Source organism: Triticum aestivum, chromosome 7A, assembly GCF_018294505.1.
Source record: "Triticum aestivum cultivar Chinese Spring chromosome 7A, IWGSC CS RefSeq v2.1, whole genome shotgun sequence".
Classification (NCBI taxonomy): Eukaryota; Viridiplantae; Streptophyta; class Magnoliopsida; order Poales; family Poaceae; genus Triticum; species Triticum aestivum.
Window position 1 is genome coordinate 597344987 of NC_057812.1, and position 18210 is coordinate 597363196.

Below are 18210 nucleotides of genomic sequence, written 5' to 3' on the forward strand. Positions count from 1 at the left end.
TCCTCGCGGCGAATTACGGCGGCGTGCACTGCTTGACACGGCTGGCTCATCCTCAACATGTCTGCTATAGCTCCTGCTCAGACGGGGAGTGGAGTGAATCCTCTCACGACTGTGTGAATATGCCTGCTGCTGATTTAGCGCCGTTTAAAGGAGATCTCTGGCCCGACGTGCCTCAATCGCAACTGGTGATTCGCCGTCGATTGGGAGGGCTGCCAGGCGTGAAGCGGTGGCCACAATATTGTCCAACGGGTTGGAATAATGCCCGGGAGGTGTTGGTACATGCTGTGGCACAACGTTGTTCTGACGAGGTGGGGCCATCGTGCGCGGTTGAACCGGCGCCCCTGTTCCTGTTGCCTCCGCCCGGTTCAGTACCGGCTAGTGACTAGCTCCTGCTCCTGGTGTGTTGAAGAGATTTCGCGGCTGATAACCCGACGGGAGATGCGATCGGTACCTTCTTCTCAGGACTTCCTCAGAAGCGTTCTGATCCAGCCTAATCCGGTAGGCCTGTGCTTCCAATTCAGCCCGTTCTGTAGCCATCCTAGCGTTCTCCGCCGCTAGGTCCGCTTTAGCCTGGGCTATCTGATCCTTTACCTTTGCAATCTCCGTGTTGTGCTGATCCCTGGCTGCTGCATCTACCTCTGCGGCCATCAATGCTGCCAAAGCGTCAAACAAGTCAGACATGACTTGAGCCGGAGGCGGCGCCGAGCTTCCTGCCCCCGCCGGTGTGGCTGTTGTTGAACCGGAGAGCATTGCTACAGCAGTTGATGAGTGAGGCGCTGAGTGTGTACCGGCCATGAAGATAGCGGCTCTGTTTGGCAGATCAGGGAGGTCCGGAATACTCTTGCCCTCGGATCCCCCACCAATCCGGCCATCTTGTAACTGATAGAGCGATTCGGTTTCTCCAGAAGACTCATCGTCGGAACAGAAAACGGTTTCTCCATCGAACGTCGGTCCGTCCTCGTATTCTGCTCCATGGATAGCACCTACAAAGACATGCTTCATCACGGGCTGAACCGGCGAAGAACTTGTACGCTGAGCCGTTTCGATGATGTCGGTGCAGGTGTCCAGCTCAGGGGCCGGTTCACCAATCTTGCCGATGAAGCCGTGAATCCCACCAAAGGGGACCCGGTACCCATATTCAATTGAATCGGCCTCGGGACCCCATCCCGCGTTGTCGATGTAGAGCTTGCCGTGACGACTCTTCGTCATCCAGCCCACAGCATATCCCTTGAGTCCATCAAAGCTGCCCTTCAAGAACTCGAAACCATTGTGCGATAGCCCCACGGTGGGCGCCAACTGTTGTGGGTTTGACACGGCAGATGTCCTTGTGAAAGGACTTAGTCATGGAGCCATTGCAACGGGTTAACTTAAAGGGGTTAAACCGGACAAGGGGACCCAGAGAGTTTATACTAGTTTGGCCCCTTCGATGAAGGAAAAAGGCTACGTCTAGTTGTGATTGGTATTGCTTGGGTTTCGAAGGCCAGGGAGCGAATCCGCTTTGTCTGGCTCCCGAGTTGTTATCTCTCGCTTGAACCGCTGCCGGGTCGTCCCCTTATATACATGGGTGGCGCCCGTCAGTTTACAAAGTCCCGAAGCCGGATCATAAACGTTTCCGGTTTGGTCTCTACACTTCCTATCTTACAAAGCAAGTTACATGATTAAGTCGGTTTACATCTACAGGCCTTAACTCACTTCTGGGCCTTGGGCCTTCGTAAAGCGCCATCATCTTCACATCTTCATGGGCTTCTAATCTTCATAAAGTTAATCCGGCTACTCCTGGCCGGTTTACGCCCAGTAGTAATATCCCCAACAAATCGCCTCGATCTCTGTCCATGAGTTGCAACTATTTTCTGGTGTTTGTAGGATATGTGTTGGGGGCCGTGCGTAGCGCTGACCCTAGGGGTGGGCTATGATGCGGTAGAGACATGAGGCACGGTGTACCGGGATGCCCGTTTGGTGCCTCGGGAACCCTGCTCTCATTGTTTGGGGCCGTGAGCGAAACCCCGACCGGATATCCTTGCGGATGGAACCCGAATAGGCGATAAACCTGGACTAGAGACTTGTGTGGTTAGTCAGGTCATGGCCGACTCCCTCGTCAGACTTCCGCTTGAAGGTTGCCGAGATACACGGCGTGTACATGGTGCTAAGTCGCGAGAGCGTGTGTGAAGAAGTACACCCCTATAGGGTTATAAATGATCTATTCGAATAGCCGTGTCCGTGGTAAATAACTTCTGGGTTGCCTGTACAGTTCATAGACAAGTGAAAGTGGATACTCTAAAATGCGCAAGATAAGCGTGAGTGCTGTGGATGGCCTTCTCGTAGGGAGATGAGAGCGGATCCATAGTGGTGTATTGATTGGTGAATATATGGACTCGTGTGCGCCACCTCAAAAGAGTTACCAGCAGTCGTAGTACAGGATAGCCACTGAGTCAAAGCTGGCTTGCTGCAGTTAAACTCCACCACCCCTTTGTTGATACTGATGCATATGTAGCTAGTTCTGATGTAAGTCTTGCTGGATACATTTGTACTCACGTTTGCTTATTTTATGTTTTGCAGAGAGACTTCAGTCTCACTAGTAGTTTCGCGTGGACTTCGATGTTTAGCTTGTTACCTCAGCTACGATCTTGTGCCCTCGGCAAGGTCTTGTAGATAGTTAGGCTTCTCAGCCTTTTTCATTTGTAGTTGTCTGTACCCAGACAAGTTAAGCTTCCGCATGTGCTTTTTGCTTGTATGACTTGAATGCTGGGTTATCAGACCCATGTTTGTAATATCTAGCTCCTCGGAGCCTAATGAATAAATACCTGAGTCATAGAGTTATGTTATGATGCCATGTTGTATTTGCACATATCGAGCATATTGTGTGTATGTTATTGAAATGCTTGATATGTGTGGGATCCGACAACCTAGTTGTTTATCCTTGGTAGCCTCTCTTATGGGGAAATGTCTCCTGGTTCTTCCACTGAGTCATGGTAGCTTGCTACTGCTCCGGAACACTTAGGCTAGCCCGAATGTGTCCTTCTTCATTCCTGTGTCTGTCCCTTTCGGGGAAATGTCACGCGGTGTCTACCGGAGTCCTGTTAGCCCAGCTACTACGGCCCAGATCCACTCGCTGATGACCGACACGTTCGTTGCTGGGTCATGTATGCTTGTCCCTGTAAGTTAGTGCCACTTTGGGTTTACGAATAGTCATGTTGGCTTGGGTTCTTTGTCATATGGATACTAGCGACACTATCATATACGTGAGCCAAAAGACGCAAACGGTCCCGGGCCAGGTAAGGTGGCATCCGTGAAAATACCGTGCGTGAGGCCGCAAAGTGATATGATGTGTTACATACTAGATCGGTGTGACTTAGGATCGGGGTCCCGACATTAACGAGCTAGTCTAGTAGAGGCATACTAGGGACACATTATTTTGTCTATGTATTCACACATGTATCAAGTTTCTGATTAATACAATTCTAGCATGAATAATAAATATTTATCATGATATAAGGAAATATAAATAACAACTTTATTATTGTCTCTAGGACATATATCTTCCAGATTTTGCCCTTGTAATGCTTTTGGGCAATTCTTCCATTTTCAATGCATGCAGTGAAGAGATCCAAACAAATCTGGCCACCCACTTGCTTCTAATATTGTCAAAAGCCCCTCGGTGTCTGCCACAGTTGGTTCTTTCAGGGTCCAAACACCTCGAGCACGGCCGTTGCAAACCTGACTATGGCATCTCCTCATGTGCTCTCCGACATTTGTAGCTACTCGTCTCACGAATCAGCGGCCGTGCTGTATGCAAGCATCCGCAGTGCAGCCATGTACTTCTGGTAATCAGAAAACTCAATCGTTCCCATGATGTCCTTCTTCAAGATGAAGTAGTCATCATAGGACCAGACGCCATGGTACAAACGATTAAAGACAGTCTTGCGCATCCGTAAACCCGACGAAAATGGTCAGCGAAGAGTGCAAGGGGGGCAAAATAGTCGTCCATCAGTGTCAAATGGTCGTGTGCCCTGTTGCAGTTGAGCACTTGATGGCCCTTGGTGAAACCCTTGAAATTGAGAACGTACTCCTCCACACGCTCCGGGTCTTCAAGGATCGCATGCATCATCCACGTCTTATCCATGTAATCATTGTCGTCAATCGAGTCATCGGACGACTCAACATAGTGCTCATATATGTACTCTAAATCCGAATCCATTGCTTGCAAGAAGAAGAGACAATTATTTTAACTCCCGCAATTCATCGAACAGTTGCCGGGCATGGTGAGTATGGCAGTAGCGGATGGTACCCGGCGGGGCGGTCGGAGAAAAAAATATGAATTGTCTTGATTTAATGTATTTGTGAGAGAAAAAAGTATGAATTGTCTTGATTTTGCTGCTAAGAAGTGTATCTAGATAAAGATATGATGTCTCTTTCTTTATTAAACAAGAGTCGCGTCATATTATTCTTAGATTAGACGACATGCGTCCCGGTGTAGCATCGAGGCTGCCCTTGCATGGACGGACGCGCATCGCAGCCGCAGCCAGCTGCTTTGTCGCGACGCTCGTATATCTGCAGAAAAATGCACGCTTTCAAGCCAGCGATTCGATACTTTATTTCGCATGCTCGCCTCGCAGTGACCTGAGCACCAGAAAATAAAGCAAAGGCCGGCGCATGTCGAGAATAATTTGATTAGGTATCATCTGGTGCAGTATCATTCGAGTGCTTAGTCACATGCATGGGTTAGTTAAGGAGGCTGCTTTGGCGATGCACTAGCTGCTGCTGGCCAAGATTTGGAAACTAATGAGGTTTCTTTTACGGTAAAGGCAGGCGCATTACGGCCTCGGAGCCGAGTGAGTGGGCGATACCACGTTACGTACAGATGCTCCGCTGCTGTTTTAGGCCCCGTTCGTAATCTCTCTGCTCCTCCACTCCGCGGAGTTGGTGGAGCTCGGTCTTCGCAGCTCCGTTAAAGTGAGGTCCGCTCCGGGAGCAGAGTTAAGAGAGTGGAGAGGAACCGAACGCTCCCTTAGTTCGACGATTGGTCGACCTCGAGCTTAGGGGATCCTCCGCCAGTGGCCGACGAATGGCGGTGAAGCTGAAATTACACATAGGCCTTGTTGAGTATCATATCATACCACGAGAGTAGTTGCTATGTGTGTTTTGTTGTTGGGCGAGGGCTATGTTGTGGAGCCATTATTCTGTACTCTAAGAGCATTTTCAAGTGCCCCAAAACTGGTCCGCACGCTAAAATTTAGATATTTTTGGCGCCAGAAAGCTCCAGGAGAAGCTATAAAACAGTGTGCGCGTAAAAAAAGGGTTGGACGCACGCTGAAAAACGCTATCAAAAACTGCAAATTTGAGACGTCGAATTGCGCGCACTTCATAATTTACACTGAGTGTTCTTTTGAACGCGCGTTTTTAGGCATTTGCTAAAGCAATGTTGGGTCTAGCGCACTAAAAATACTACAATGACGCACTAAAAACTATTTTAGAGCGTGAAATTTTTATGCACCTGTCGAAGATGCTTTAAAACTCTTCTCTACCTCAACCCCGCTTCTCTGGCCATTATCATCATTGCCACACAAGTCGCAACACCACCAACACCATCAGTCGGGCACCTGCCCATCATGGTGTCATGCACGTCCAGCTCCAGGAAAGCACAAATGAAACCATGGTCTTCAAAACGGCGCTCGGGGCCCTAAAGATGGAAACGACGGTGAACCGTCGCCACCGTCCGACCTGCAAAGATCTAGGCTTTCGCCCGAAGACCATAACCCGGGGTTGTGGATCGCAGCACTCTTCAACAGCGCCTCCTAGGAGGACCACAATGCCCACATGCGCCATCACCGTTGGTCGGGAAGGGCAGCAAGCCTTCATCCGGAGTCTCAACTCCATCTAGCGCCTCCACGCAGGTGACAAATCGCCAGCCTACCAACCTGCCGAGCTGTCCACCACCAACATAGCGATGTGGCCATAGCCACGTCCAACAACACCGGAGGGCCGGATGGACGAGCTTGTCCTAATCTGATTTGGTCCCTTTTTTAAGCTAACTACACGGTGGCTCTAAAAGCCCTAAACCCTAAACCCCAATTCTCTACAAAACTGGAAATGCTAATAGTAAGAAAATGCATTTTTAGGCAAAGCTACACAAATATTCTCTATATTTAATATATTTAAAATTTTAAAGCATCTACTTTGAAGCCAAGGCAACTATGGTGCTAAATCCATGAGCTATGAGACACTTTATGTTAAATCACCAACTTTCTAAAGTCTTTCAAAGTGAACCTATATCTCTTTTTAATGGTGAAACTGGTTTCACATTTGAAAATTTTCAAAATATGTGAAAAAAATCATAGACACATGAATATTGTGATATTATAGTCTTCTCAATTAAGTTTAGTAAAAGATACACTATGTGCCAGATGCGAAAATGTCAAGAGAGGTTAGGGTGTATACGGTATACCAAACCTGTCATAGGAGAAGTCCGTAAATAGAGATACAAATGATTAAAATATCACCAAAGAACTAGCCATGAACAAGGTTGCGTGGAAGTTAACTATCCACGTGCCAGAACCATGCGACTTTGTTTCAATATCTTACAGGTTTCAACTGTAGCCTACATCCACTCGCTGTTGTTTATGGGCGGCATTCTAGAGGATGGTGGCGCTTCATCTTCGAGATGATCTTCCGAGCTTCGATCATCCTCGAGTTCATCCATTACGATTGAGTCAATGAAACTTCGGCGGAGATTCTTAATGTCTCCTTGGAACAGCAAGGTTAGGGTTACTCAATGTGTGTGCGTGCTTGTTGATGAGATTTGGTGGCAGGCACTTCAGGTCGATTCAATTGTTCAATGGCGACAACTGCAGCTCCTGATGACTTCCCGGTTGTCGTTGACAAGGTCAAACCGGCTGTGATAGATGAGCGGCAATGGCAGCAGCATGTTGATGGCACTTTTTGATGGAGGCAGTGGTCGTTCAACGGTGCATGGGTCCTCTATGTAATTTTTATTATGTTTGGGGTATTTTGTACATCTTAGGTCACCTCCAGCGCCAACCCTCAAAACCCCCCGCAATCGTTCGGACCGCGTGGTCCGGACGTGTTTTGCCATCCAACGTGTTCATGCATCGGTTCGCAGGCCCTTCCGGACGCGCTTTTTCCTGCAAACCAGAGACAAAGTGGGGGGGGGGGGGGCTTTGCGGCTGTCCGGACCACTGCCAAGCCCGCTCTTGGGTAACCTGGCCTATAAAAAACCCACCCGTGCCCGTGCACGTTCCTTCCCGAAATGGCCAGTGCCGCTCCATAACACCAGTGTCGCATTCATGTCGGCTCAGAGTGATGCAACCTTTCACTGCTCTTAGGCGTTGAAACAGCGAGCCGGCCAAGAGCGCCGACTGCGCCGCTTCCTGGTGCATGCGGCTGCCCCGCATTCAAACGACATCCCGTCCTTCCGCTTGCTTGCATTAAAATGTGTGTGGTTGCTGAGGAACGGCGAGCCGACGCCACCCATTCATCCGTCCACCGCCTGCCATTAATCACGTCACCGGTTTCCCTGCCACCCCCCTATTAGGGCATATTTCTCCCTTACTGGTTTTGGTGATTGATGACAATGCGTTGGCGGATTAATCGTGTGCTTTGAGCATTTCAGATAATCGATTATATGGCACGAGACGATTCGAGCCCCTCGAAGATTTAGAGCGAAGGTGTTTATTTTTCCTTAGTTTCTTTTCCAATGGACTTGAGTCGTAGGAAAACCGTACTATTAAGAGGGGACCACTTTGGAAAGGTTTGGGTGGAATCATCATGTAAACATCTTCATTTGCACCCACTTCCATTCCCGTATCTCCGAAGGTCATCACATGTTCTTCTGAACACTTGTCATGAGGCAGAGGTAGTATCGCTCTCGACAGCGGTAGTACCGCTTGTAAGCGGTACTTCCGCTGATCTTGTCCCGCGTGTACTACCGCTTATTTGAGGCATTCTTTGTCTCGTGCTCAACAGTAGTTGAGCAGAAGTAGAGCGGTAGTACCGCTTGCGGTACTTCCACCTCTACTAACACTCCACTTCTGCAGATCTCGCTGTAGCTTGGACAGATAAGCGGAAGTAGAGCGGTACTGGGAGTGGTAGTACTGCTTATAAGCGATACTACCGCCGAGTCACTGCCGCTGCCACTACCGCTTATATCTATGCCTCTGGACTCGTTTACCACTCCGCGGTAGTAGGGCGGCAGAAAGGTAGCAGTAGCACTTCTTATAAGTTGTACTACCACCATACTTCCGCCCTACCACCGCTAGTTCCTATACACTGCACCCTAAGCGGTAGTACCGCTAGGGCGAGTGGTAGTACTGCTCCGCAACACTACCGCTTCGGGGTGCTCTGTCATGCACTATGTTTTGAGGAACTACCGCCCAGGTGGTAGTATCGCTTATGTGTGGGATATGGACAGAATAACGGTTGGATTTGTCCTCTCTATATAAAGGGGGTCTTCTTCCCCAAGAAGACTTGCCTCTTTCTTCCCCAAACTCCATTGTTGCTCAAAGCTCCATTTTCACCCGATCTCTCTCCCTAGACAATCATTCTTGTTGATTTTCTAGGGTTTGGTTGAGAGGGCCCCGATCTACACTTCCACTAGGAGATATTTGATTTCCCCCACTAATCCCTTGTGGATCATGTTACTCTTGGGTGTTTGAGCATCCTAGACGGAGAGGTCACCTCTGAGCCACAATCCATTGTGGTGAAGCTTCGTGGTGGTGTTGGGAGCCTCCAATTCAGTTGCGGAGATTGCCCCAACCTTCACTACTAGGAAAAAGGCTACTAGCAGCGCAGGTAAAATGGCTACTAGCAGCGCGGGTACCGGCGCTACTAGTATCGCGCTACAGCTAATAGTTAGTAGTAGCGCGGGTGCGAACCAACGCTACTAGTAATGAAATAGTAGTAGCGCGGCTGATTTTTCCCCACGCTACTACTAAAAAGTTAGTAGTAGCCCAGTTTCAAACCCACTAACGAAGTAGTAGTAGCGTGTTTGGTTTTTCCCACGCTACTACTAACTAGTTAGGAATTAAAAAAAATAAAAGCCACCAATTCCATTCTATGCATACAATTCCAACAACTAAAACAAACACATTGCAATAAACCAGCAGCATCACACATCATTACTAATCCAAGAATTGTCATGGTTTTCAGGCCTTCAATTAAAACACCTACACTTCTTGCCAAGTCACTTACTCCCAGCTAGTGCAAACACAGTTACAAGCAAACCAAAATGCATAAAAACACCAAACAGTGGCATCTCTCTAAATGATCCGCTCCCTCTACATCCTTGCAAGCATCTTCACGATAAGCAAATCTGTAGGAAAAAGTCAACTTAGCATGTGCTCCCTCTGTCAACTCTCTAGAGTAGATTTTTGTGGTCACGTCCTTGCATGTTGGAAACAATCTTTGGTTAAGATTACACTCTTTTGTAGAGGAAAGAACTTTGGGACAATCAACAACCTTTCACTTGATCTCCGCTAGCTACTTTGGATTCAATAAGAAAAGGAACATTTATTTTGAACTGAAAAGAACAAGCAGGGAAGCATGCTATCAATCTTTTGGCTAGAATTTCACAAAATGCACCTGTCAAGTGTACTCTAACAATCGACGTGTCCCATCTCCTCATGATTAAGGACTTTAGCTGAGCCGACAACATGGAGCAAGATGTAGTCGTTTCCGAGCATGAACCCTTGGCTGTCGTCAATGAATCTACAACATCCATCATGCCCATTGTAAAATATGTTAGTTTCAGATAAGAAAAGAACTGAACTCTGAACATATGCAGCAAAAACGTTAGTCATCAGCAGCAAAAAAAGGAAATATATTTTGTCATCAATGAACCTGCAACATCCATCATGCCCATTGTACAATATGTAGTCGTTTTTGCTGCTGATAAGAAAAGAACTGAACTCTGAACATATTTTGTCATCAACAGCAAAAAAAAGGAAATATATTTCACTGATTTTGGTGTTGCAAAAACGTTTATACTTTATCACATTATAAGTCCTCACACCATCAACTATGACAAAATCTGAGAGTATAAGTCTGGTTACATTCACCCAAGTCCAAACATAAAATTCTGTCCAACATAGTACAGCCCACTTTGATAATTTGATAGGATTTAATATACCAAACGAAACCTGACAAGTGATATGTGTTTAAGTACCTACAGAACAGCCTCTAAAATTGTCATGTTGTAACTTTATTTTAATACCACCTCTAACAGGGCCTAATCTACCATATCAAAATATTGTACCTAGGAACATATATTTCGGGACAGCAAACTAAACTGATGGCTGCTCTCAAACCATACATCCAAATGACACAAATAAATACTCTAAAGAAACCTTGGAACTTTATCTAAAACTTATGTAAAGGGGTCAACTCAAAATTCTGAGCCTAGCTAACTCATTTTTCAGATATAAGCTTGTTGTCCAGATTTGACAGTGCAGTTTTTAACTGAACCAAGTTCAGTTTACAGCCAGAGTCACCCCACGATCCAGATTTTCTCTAAAAGGCAACCAACATCTCGAAATATTGCTCATTATAAGGGTTGTCATCAGTTTTAAACATTTCCATCTGAGATGGGCTTAAGCCATAGAGGAATTGAGGAATGTTCTTGTAATTATCCATTACTGCAAGAAGGTTAAAGATAAAGCTTGAAGCCACTATGACCGGACCCTGAAACATGTGAATGGAATGACAAATCATAATAATAAGTATTCGTCTAGACAAATTAATGAAGTATATGATCCTGATTTCTCAACGAATTTAAGCATGTGAGATTCAGATCACAAAATTTTGTTTCTTGATGAATTTAAGCATGTGTTAGACACCAGCACAATTTTTGCCATCAGTGATGAAATAAAAACGAGGAGCAGAGCATTTACCTGAGAATCTGAAGACGCGGTCCCCTGTATTCTCTTCCTCTCCTCCTTAGAAATCAACGATTCCATCGGAACATAGACCTGCAACCAGTGGCCGAGCGCGACAAGCAACTAAGAAGGGGTCATTTTTCAAAATGAATGCAAAAAAGGATGTGCAACTCACAACATGTTGTGCTGATAGTTGTTCTTGTTCAACACTTTCTTTGCCTCTCTTTCATTTGTAAAAGGACTGCATGTTCTACTATTTCAAAAAAAATGTTACTTGTCTAAATCAGGACTGACTGAACTTATTCTTTGCACAAATGAGAAATCTGAAGCCCTTCTTGTACTTTTGACGCTGCTACTAGTACAACCTAAGCACTAACAACCAATGAGCAAGAAATATAATGCAGGAAGAAAAGAATACATCCATCTGAAGCCCTGCACATGAACCAGATCCTCTTACACGTGCAGAATATCAACATTGCCCAACTAAAGTCAGACCTATTAGTGGGTCACAAACATGGATTTCACACGCAGGTCAGCAGTAAATCATGCATCTACGCTAGGTGAAGAGGGATTGAGACAGGAGAAAGTTACCATCTGGACGTCGTAGATGATCGGCCTCTCGAACCATGGGATGACGATGTGAGTCCCCTCGGGGTAGACCTGCACGGAGCAGACCCAGAAATCAAACGCGCCCTTCATTTGGCAAACAAAACAAAAAAAGCCCAGTATCCAATTTCTTCACATACTCTACATAAATGAATAGCACCAGTCAAATTCAACGGTAAGTGACAGGATGCGGGACCATCGACATGTCCGAACTGGTCGAAGATCTTGTAAGGTGATGTTTGGAATCACTTATATAGAGTTAGTTCTTGGGTTTGTGTTAAGCAAAACAAAACCTAGCCACTGTTATGATTGTGAAGTGTGATAAGTTAAACCTGTTCATGGAGCAATTATCCTAACATTTGATCTGGCAAGCAAGAGAAATCACCACACTTGCATTTCTAGGTATGCAATATGTACATAATAATACTGTATAAGGCACTTGATTAAGAGATGTTTTCCTGCTTTCCACCTCATAGATGTTGAAAAAAAAAGTCTTGACAGCAAGGAAACTTCAAACGATACTTCCATGGCATGACAAATGAATGACTTCCCTACACAAATTCTACTACTACTGGACATTGGGTGGCATCTTGAACTCACTCCTAAGGTCGCAGCACATCCTATATTCTTAGAGATTATAGAAATATTAAAACTAGACAACACAAAAATGTCCCAGTCGGTGGATGTACCTCTAGCAGTCTCCCCTCTTCCACGAGTTGCTCATACCTGTCAGCCATTAAAAATGTTGTCATGCACATATAATTCAGGCGAGAGCAAGGCCAAAAATCCATCAATGCAAGTGCAATTCAGCCCATTTACAGCAAGACGAATCTCACGGGCACCGAGTTCAGCAGGCCCCTCTAATTACAAGCATCAGACCGCAGGTCGACGAGTAGAACCACAACCCGAACAAAAGCACTCTGGCCTCAGCAGCGCGCCTACCCTCGCCAGCAGCAGAAACCAAATGAAACCAAGAAAGTCGTTGCGGTAGTAGAGAGAGGAAAGAAGCAGGCTGGGGGAGGAGAGGGGGGCAGGGGGATTCGGGGCTCACTGCGAGAGGTGGAACGGGGAGAGGACGTTGGAGGGGCGGAGGCAGGAGAAGATCCAGGCGAGCAGCGGGTGCGCCTCCTCGTACTGGAAGAGCCACTCGAGCGGGCCTCCGGCGGGCCGTCTGCATCGGCGGCGGGCAAGAGGGGCCCTCCCCGCGCCGTGCCGCACCCGGAGAAGGGGGCCCCTAGCTAGGGTTTGGGGCCAGCACAAGGGCACGGCGAGGAGGAGGATCCGCGCGTGAGGTGGGGGGTGCTGGCGGTGGGGTTGGGGGAGAGGAGGTCATCGGCGTCAGCGGTGGCGGCGGGGTTGGTTGGGGGAAATGTGGGGAGTGGAGGACGAGGAGAGGCGTCGGGGGAGAGACAGAGCAGGGGTGAGAGGCTGAGGTGGGGCGGCGAGGAGATAATTAGCAGTAGCGAGGGTTATAAAACCGCGCTGCTACTATCAACTTAGTAATAGCGTGGGTTTATAACCGGCGCTACTACTATGACTGGTCCCGAGGGGCACGATGAAAATCATTTAGCGTAGCGAGGGTTATAAACCCGCGCTGCTACTATCAACTTAGTAGTAGCGTTGGTTATAAACCCACGCTACTACTAATTAGCAGCAGCGCCTTATTTTAAAGCGCGTTGCTGGTAAAATTCTGTGTATAGGCTTTTCCCTAGTAGTGCTTGTTTGTAAAGGTTTAGTTGCCACCTTCAAGGGCACCACTAGTGGAGTCACGACTCTCGCATTATGTGAGGGCGTGAGGAGAATACGGTTGGCCTAGTGGCTTCCTAAGGATCATTGTGCCTCCACACCGCTCCAATAGAAACGTACCGCCCCTAAAGGGAAAGAACTTTGGTAACACCTCCTCGTCTTCACTGGCTCCACTAGTGGTTATCTCTTACCTTTACTTTGTGAAAACTTGTTTGGTTGTTTATCCTTTGCTTGCTTTCTTGTTTGCTTGCTTGCTTCATCTAGACAACCTATTTGTTGTCAATCCTAATTTGTGATGAAAGGCTGAAAATTGGTAGTTGCCTATTCACACCCCCCTCTAATCAACCACATCGATCCTTTCAATTGGTATCAGAGCCTCATCTCTTTTTAAGGGCTTAACTTTCTAAAGAGTATGGTTGACGACGGGCCTCGAGCGGCTGAACTACCTACGGCCGAAGTGGTGACCGCAGTCACACGAGAGGACCTAAACGAGGCTATTGCTTCGCTTAGGACCTCTATGATGACCGAGGTCAAATCTTTGTTTAAAGATCTCCTTGAGGGACTAAACTTTCTACCGTTCCGCTTCAAGTGGTTAAACCCACTACCACAGAGTCAGATGCCAACTCCGGTAAGGAGGGGTCTAGTAGTGATAAGAATCCTTTGCCTCAAGGGAAGAATGGGACAGACATCCATGCCGCGGTTACTCCTCTCCCGACCTATGATTGGTCGGTCCATGTACCTCATATTAACCATCTTGGTCCTCCTACTAAGCTTGCATTAAATGACTTTCCTAATTGGGGTTTTTCACATCAATTCGCATTTGAATCACAACTCAACTCATCTTTGGAGAATCATTGAACAAGGCTTCTCACCGCATGATCCAAACAACTTCACTCCAAGAGAAGAAGTGGAAAATCGATACAACCACTCTGCATTGTTCATTCTTCAAGATGCAATGCCTCCCGAAGAGCTAGCTCACCTGCGCCCATTCACTCTTGCAAAATATTCTTGGGAACACATTTTCTTTTTGTACAAGGGGAGCTCGAGCATTCACCTCTCCAACTTTGAAGTGGTGGTGCTTGATGAGGCCGACGAGTTTGTGATGAATGATGATGAAGATCCTCGTGAGCTTTACCAGAGGTTGACCACTCTTGCGGTCTCTCTCTGAGATCATGGGAGAAAGGATAGGGATGATAGTTGGATCAAGCGGAAGTTCCTCAAGGTAATCATGCCTCACAACAAGGCCAGGTCCTCCATGATTCGTCAAAGATAGGACTTCCACACCTTGTCCTCAAGCGATGTGTTGGATGAATTCATTGCTATGAATATCTTGAACAAGATCACCGACAATGACCTTGCATGAGCCCAACGATTAAAGAAGCCCAACCTTGCTTTAAAGGCCAAGGCCATTCTGGAAGAAGGGGAAGCAGAAGAAGAAGAGTGTTTCCCCGAAGACACCAAATATGCTTACCACGAGCACATGGCTCTAGCGTCAAGGCAATTTTGAGGCAACAAGAGAAACTGAAGGCCCAACTTCTCCAAGAACAACTCAAGTGGCTCTAAGGGCAAGCAACGTGTGAGAACTTGCTATAATTGTGGCAATGTGAGTCAATTTGTGGCGGATTGCCCCTATGAGAAGAGGAAAGACAATGGTGGCAAGCTCATTCGCAAAGACAAGGCCAAGTCCTTCCCCAACAAGAACTTCATGAAGAAGGTGCCATAAAAGGGGTTGGTGGCGCATGAAGAGTACACTCCGAGGATGATGATGATGTTGCAAGTGGTGAAGGGATGGCTATAGCCTCCGTGGCCATTGCCACCTCTACTCCAACCTCAGTGTCTCTCTTCAACACTCCCAACGAGAACCTCATCCCCAAGTGCCTCATGGCAAAAGGCATCAACAAGGTAACCTCCAACATCAAAACTTCCATAACTACTAATCCTTCCTTGTTGGATTGTGTGGCTGAACATGAGGAAGTAAAGGTGGGCGAGAATGAATTTGACAAGTTTTTGCGTAAGCTTAAAGGTGAGATGCAGAAGCACTTTGTTGCTCTCTTGGAACAACTTGGTGAGGCAAATGACATCATTTAGTCTCATGAGGAGACCATCACTAAGATGGAAGGACATAGACGTGACTATGCCAATGAGATTGCAGATCTTTTCATTGCTCTTGAGGAAGAGAGATGTCTTTGTTTGGCTCTTGAAGAGTCACAAAATGTTGACCTTGCTAAATTAAGGAAAGATCATGATCATGCACTTGTTCCTGCTCATGTTCTTAAATAATAGAAGGTTTAACTTGGGGTTCGCCATGCAAGACTCAAGGAAGAGTTTGAGCTACTTTACAAGGCTCACAAGGCCTTGAAGAGTGCGCACGCCTCTCTGAAGGAGTCTCATGATCATCTCCAAGTGAAGCTAACCAAGGAAATGTCCACTTGTCCTCCTTTTGTACTTATTGATAATGACCATGCTACTAACCCTTGCTGTGAGCATGTGCACCTTGTGGAGCAGAATGCTAAGTTTAAAGAGCAACTCGAGAAGGGCCTTATGACATGCATAGAAGGTGAGAAGAACCTCAATGACCTTTTGAGCAATCAAAAGGAAGTTGTGGCAAAGGAGGGACTTGGGTTTGTCGGACCACGGGTTCCGGCAAAACCCTCAAGCTTCGAACACTGGGGTGTGCGCGAAGATCCCCCCCTACCGATCCACGTCCTAACTCAGCTAAGATCTTACGAACTAACTCGACGAACTCGTAACACAAAGGACACAAGATTTATAATGGTTCGGGCCACTGTTGTGGTGTAATACCCTACTCCAGTGTGGTGTGGTGGATTGCCTCTTGGGCTGAGGATGAATAGTATAAGGGGAAGAACAACCTCCTGAGGAGAGGTGTTCTTGTTCTTGGTGAACTTGTGGTTGTCCTGGTCTATCTTGGCCAGACCGGTCGATCAATCCTCTCTCTCCTACCTACGGTGGTGGCTAGTCCTATTTATAGAGGCCCTGGTCCTCTCCCCAGATATTTAGCAGGAAGGGAGCCAACAGCGGCCAATTTGAAAGGGGACAGCTAGTACAACTTATCCTGACAAAAGCAGTCTTTGCCAGCCAAAGGCTCTGGTGGTGACGCCGTCTTGGGCTCCACGGTAACCTCCATCTTGCCGTCCTTATGGTCTTGGTCTTGCTGCACTGATATGGAAACCTTTGCTTGACGCCTCGGTACTCCGCGCCTGCGCCTGCTTCCTTAGCACCAAAGAGGAAACAAGGACACTATGCGCGTTGGCGCCCGCCTAGCCTTGGTCGTCATGGCTCACGTCACTAGAACCTCGCGAGGTTCGCCTGGCCTTGAACTCTCCATGCCTTGCGAGCCAGCCTGGTGAGGCCGCTCCTGAGAAGGTCTTGTGTCACTCACCTCACGAGGCTTGGCCCCTCACGTGGGTCTTGAGTCCTTGCTGGTGAAGATGGGCCATACAGGCCTGCTCGCAGAGCCACGCCATGGGCCGCAGGCAGGCAAGTCTGGGGACCCTCGTTCCCAGAACGTCGACAGTAGCCCCAGAGCCCAAGGCGCGCTCGGGCTTGGCTTCGAGGTGAAGCCAGTGCGGAGCACCACGGGCCCTAATAGCTTGCGGCCTTGGTCGACGCATGGCGGTTGATTGGACATGGGCGTCTCCGCTTCCCCATGCTGCCTCGGCAACTGCCCGATTTGACGAGTCCCTGCTGCTTGCAAGGGAAAACCATCGTTATTACCTTAGATCATGGAGGCCGGCGGTTTGCCTCCCCTTGGCTATAAATGGGAGGTCGGGGCGGAGCCCCATCACCAGTCTCTCCTCTGCCTCTCCCGCTTCTTCTCCTTCCTCGCCCCACTCCTCCCTGGTGCAGTCATGGCGCCGATTCGGAGGTTCTCGGCCGTAGAGAAGGGCAAGGCTCCCCTCACCGGGACCGAGCTGCTCCCACCGAAGAAGAGGAGGTCCCATCGCCGCGAGATGGTAGTGAGGCCGGTGGTGTCACGGCCTTGGTACGAAAGGCTGCCGCCTGGGTACCCGCTGCCCTTGTATGCCTGTACCGATGGTTCTGGAGGGAGGAGCGACGAGCGTCGCCGCCCGCGCCAGGGCCGTGGCCGTCATGCCGCGGAGGCGCACGCTGTCGCCCCAGGGGTCCACGCGATGGACTCCTCGCGCGAGTTCGTGATATGGGTGGCGATGCCCCCGAGCACTTGGATTTGCCTCCCGTAGTTCTTCGCCGCCGAGGGGCCCTCGCAAGCTTTGGCTGCAACACGCCGACTGCGACGCCCCATCGACTGGAGCGGAGATTGGAGCCGTCGCCTCTGGGAAGATCTTCATGACTCGAGGCTGGGGCAAGATTGCCCGAGTCTGCCGCGCGGAGGGCGCCCTCGTGATCCACTTCGAGTACGACGGTGCCTCCATGCTGTTCTTCAAGGTCTTTGATGAGGAAGGCCGCCACCTGGAGTGCTGCCCTGAAGGAGGTTGCCAGGACGGCGCTGCGGTGGGAGTTGGGCCTACCACATGCCTCGCCTGTAGCTCCTCCAGCGACAGCGGCGTCTCCTGGTGGTCCAGCGACTCTCCCGAGCTCGTGGAGTCTCCAGAGACAAGCGACGACAGCTACGTGCCCCCGAGCTCCCGCCGAGCCTAGAGCAGGGCTGCAGTGTCAGGTCGCTGCCGCCGCTGATCTAGATGAGGTTGGCACCGGCCTCGGGTGGCCCATTGTTGATGATGGCGTCATCCACAGGGCCACGCGTAGTTAGGACTCCCTAGGTTCTTGTCTTTTGTTCCCTGCGAGGAATCAAGAAATGGACCCCGTTGGGGCATGTAAGGCGTTTGTAGTGTCCTTTGTTGACATTATCCTTATTATGAAATTGTGCGTGTGCGTGCTCCGTTCTGGCTTGGTTTCCCCTTTCCTACCTCGCGACGGCGTGGTGCTCTACGCCGACACGTCCCGGTCCCAAGGCAGGCTTCAGTCATCGCTG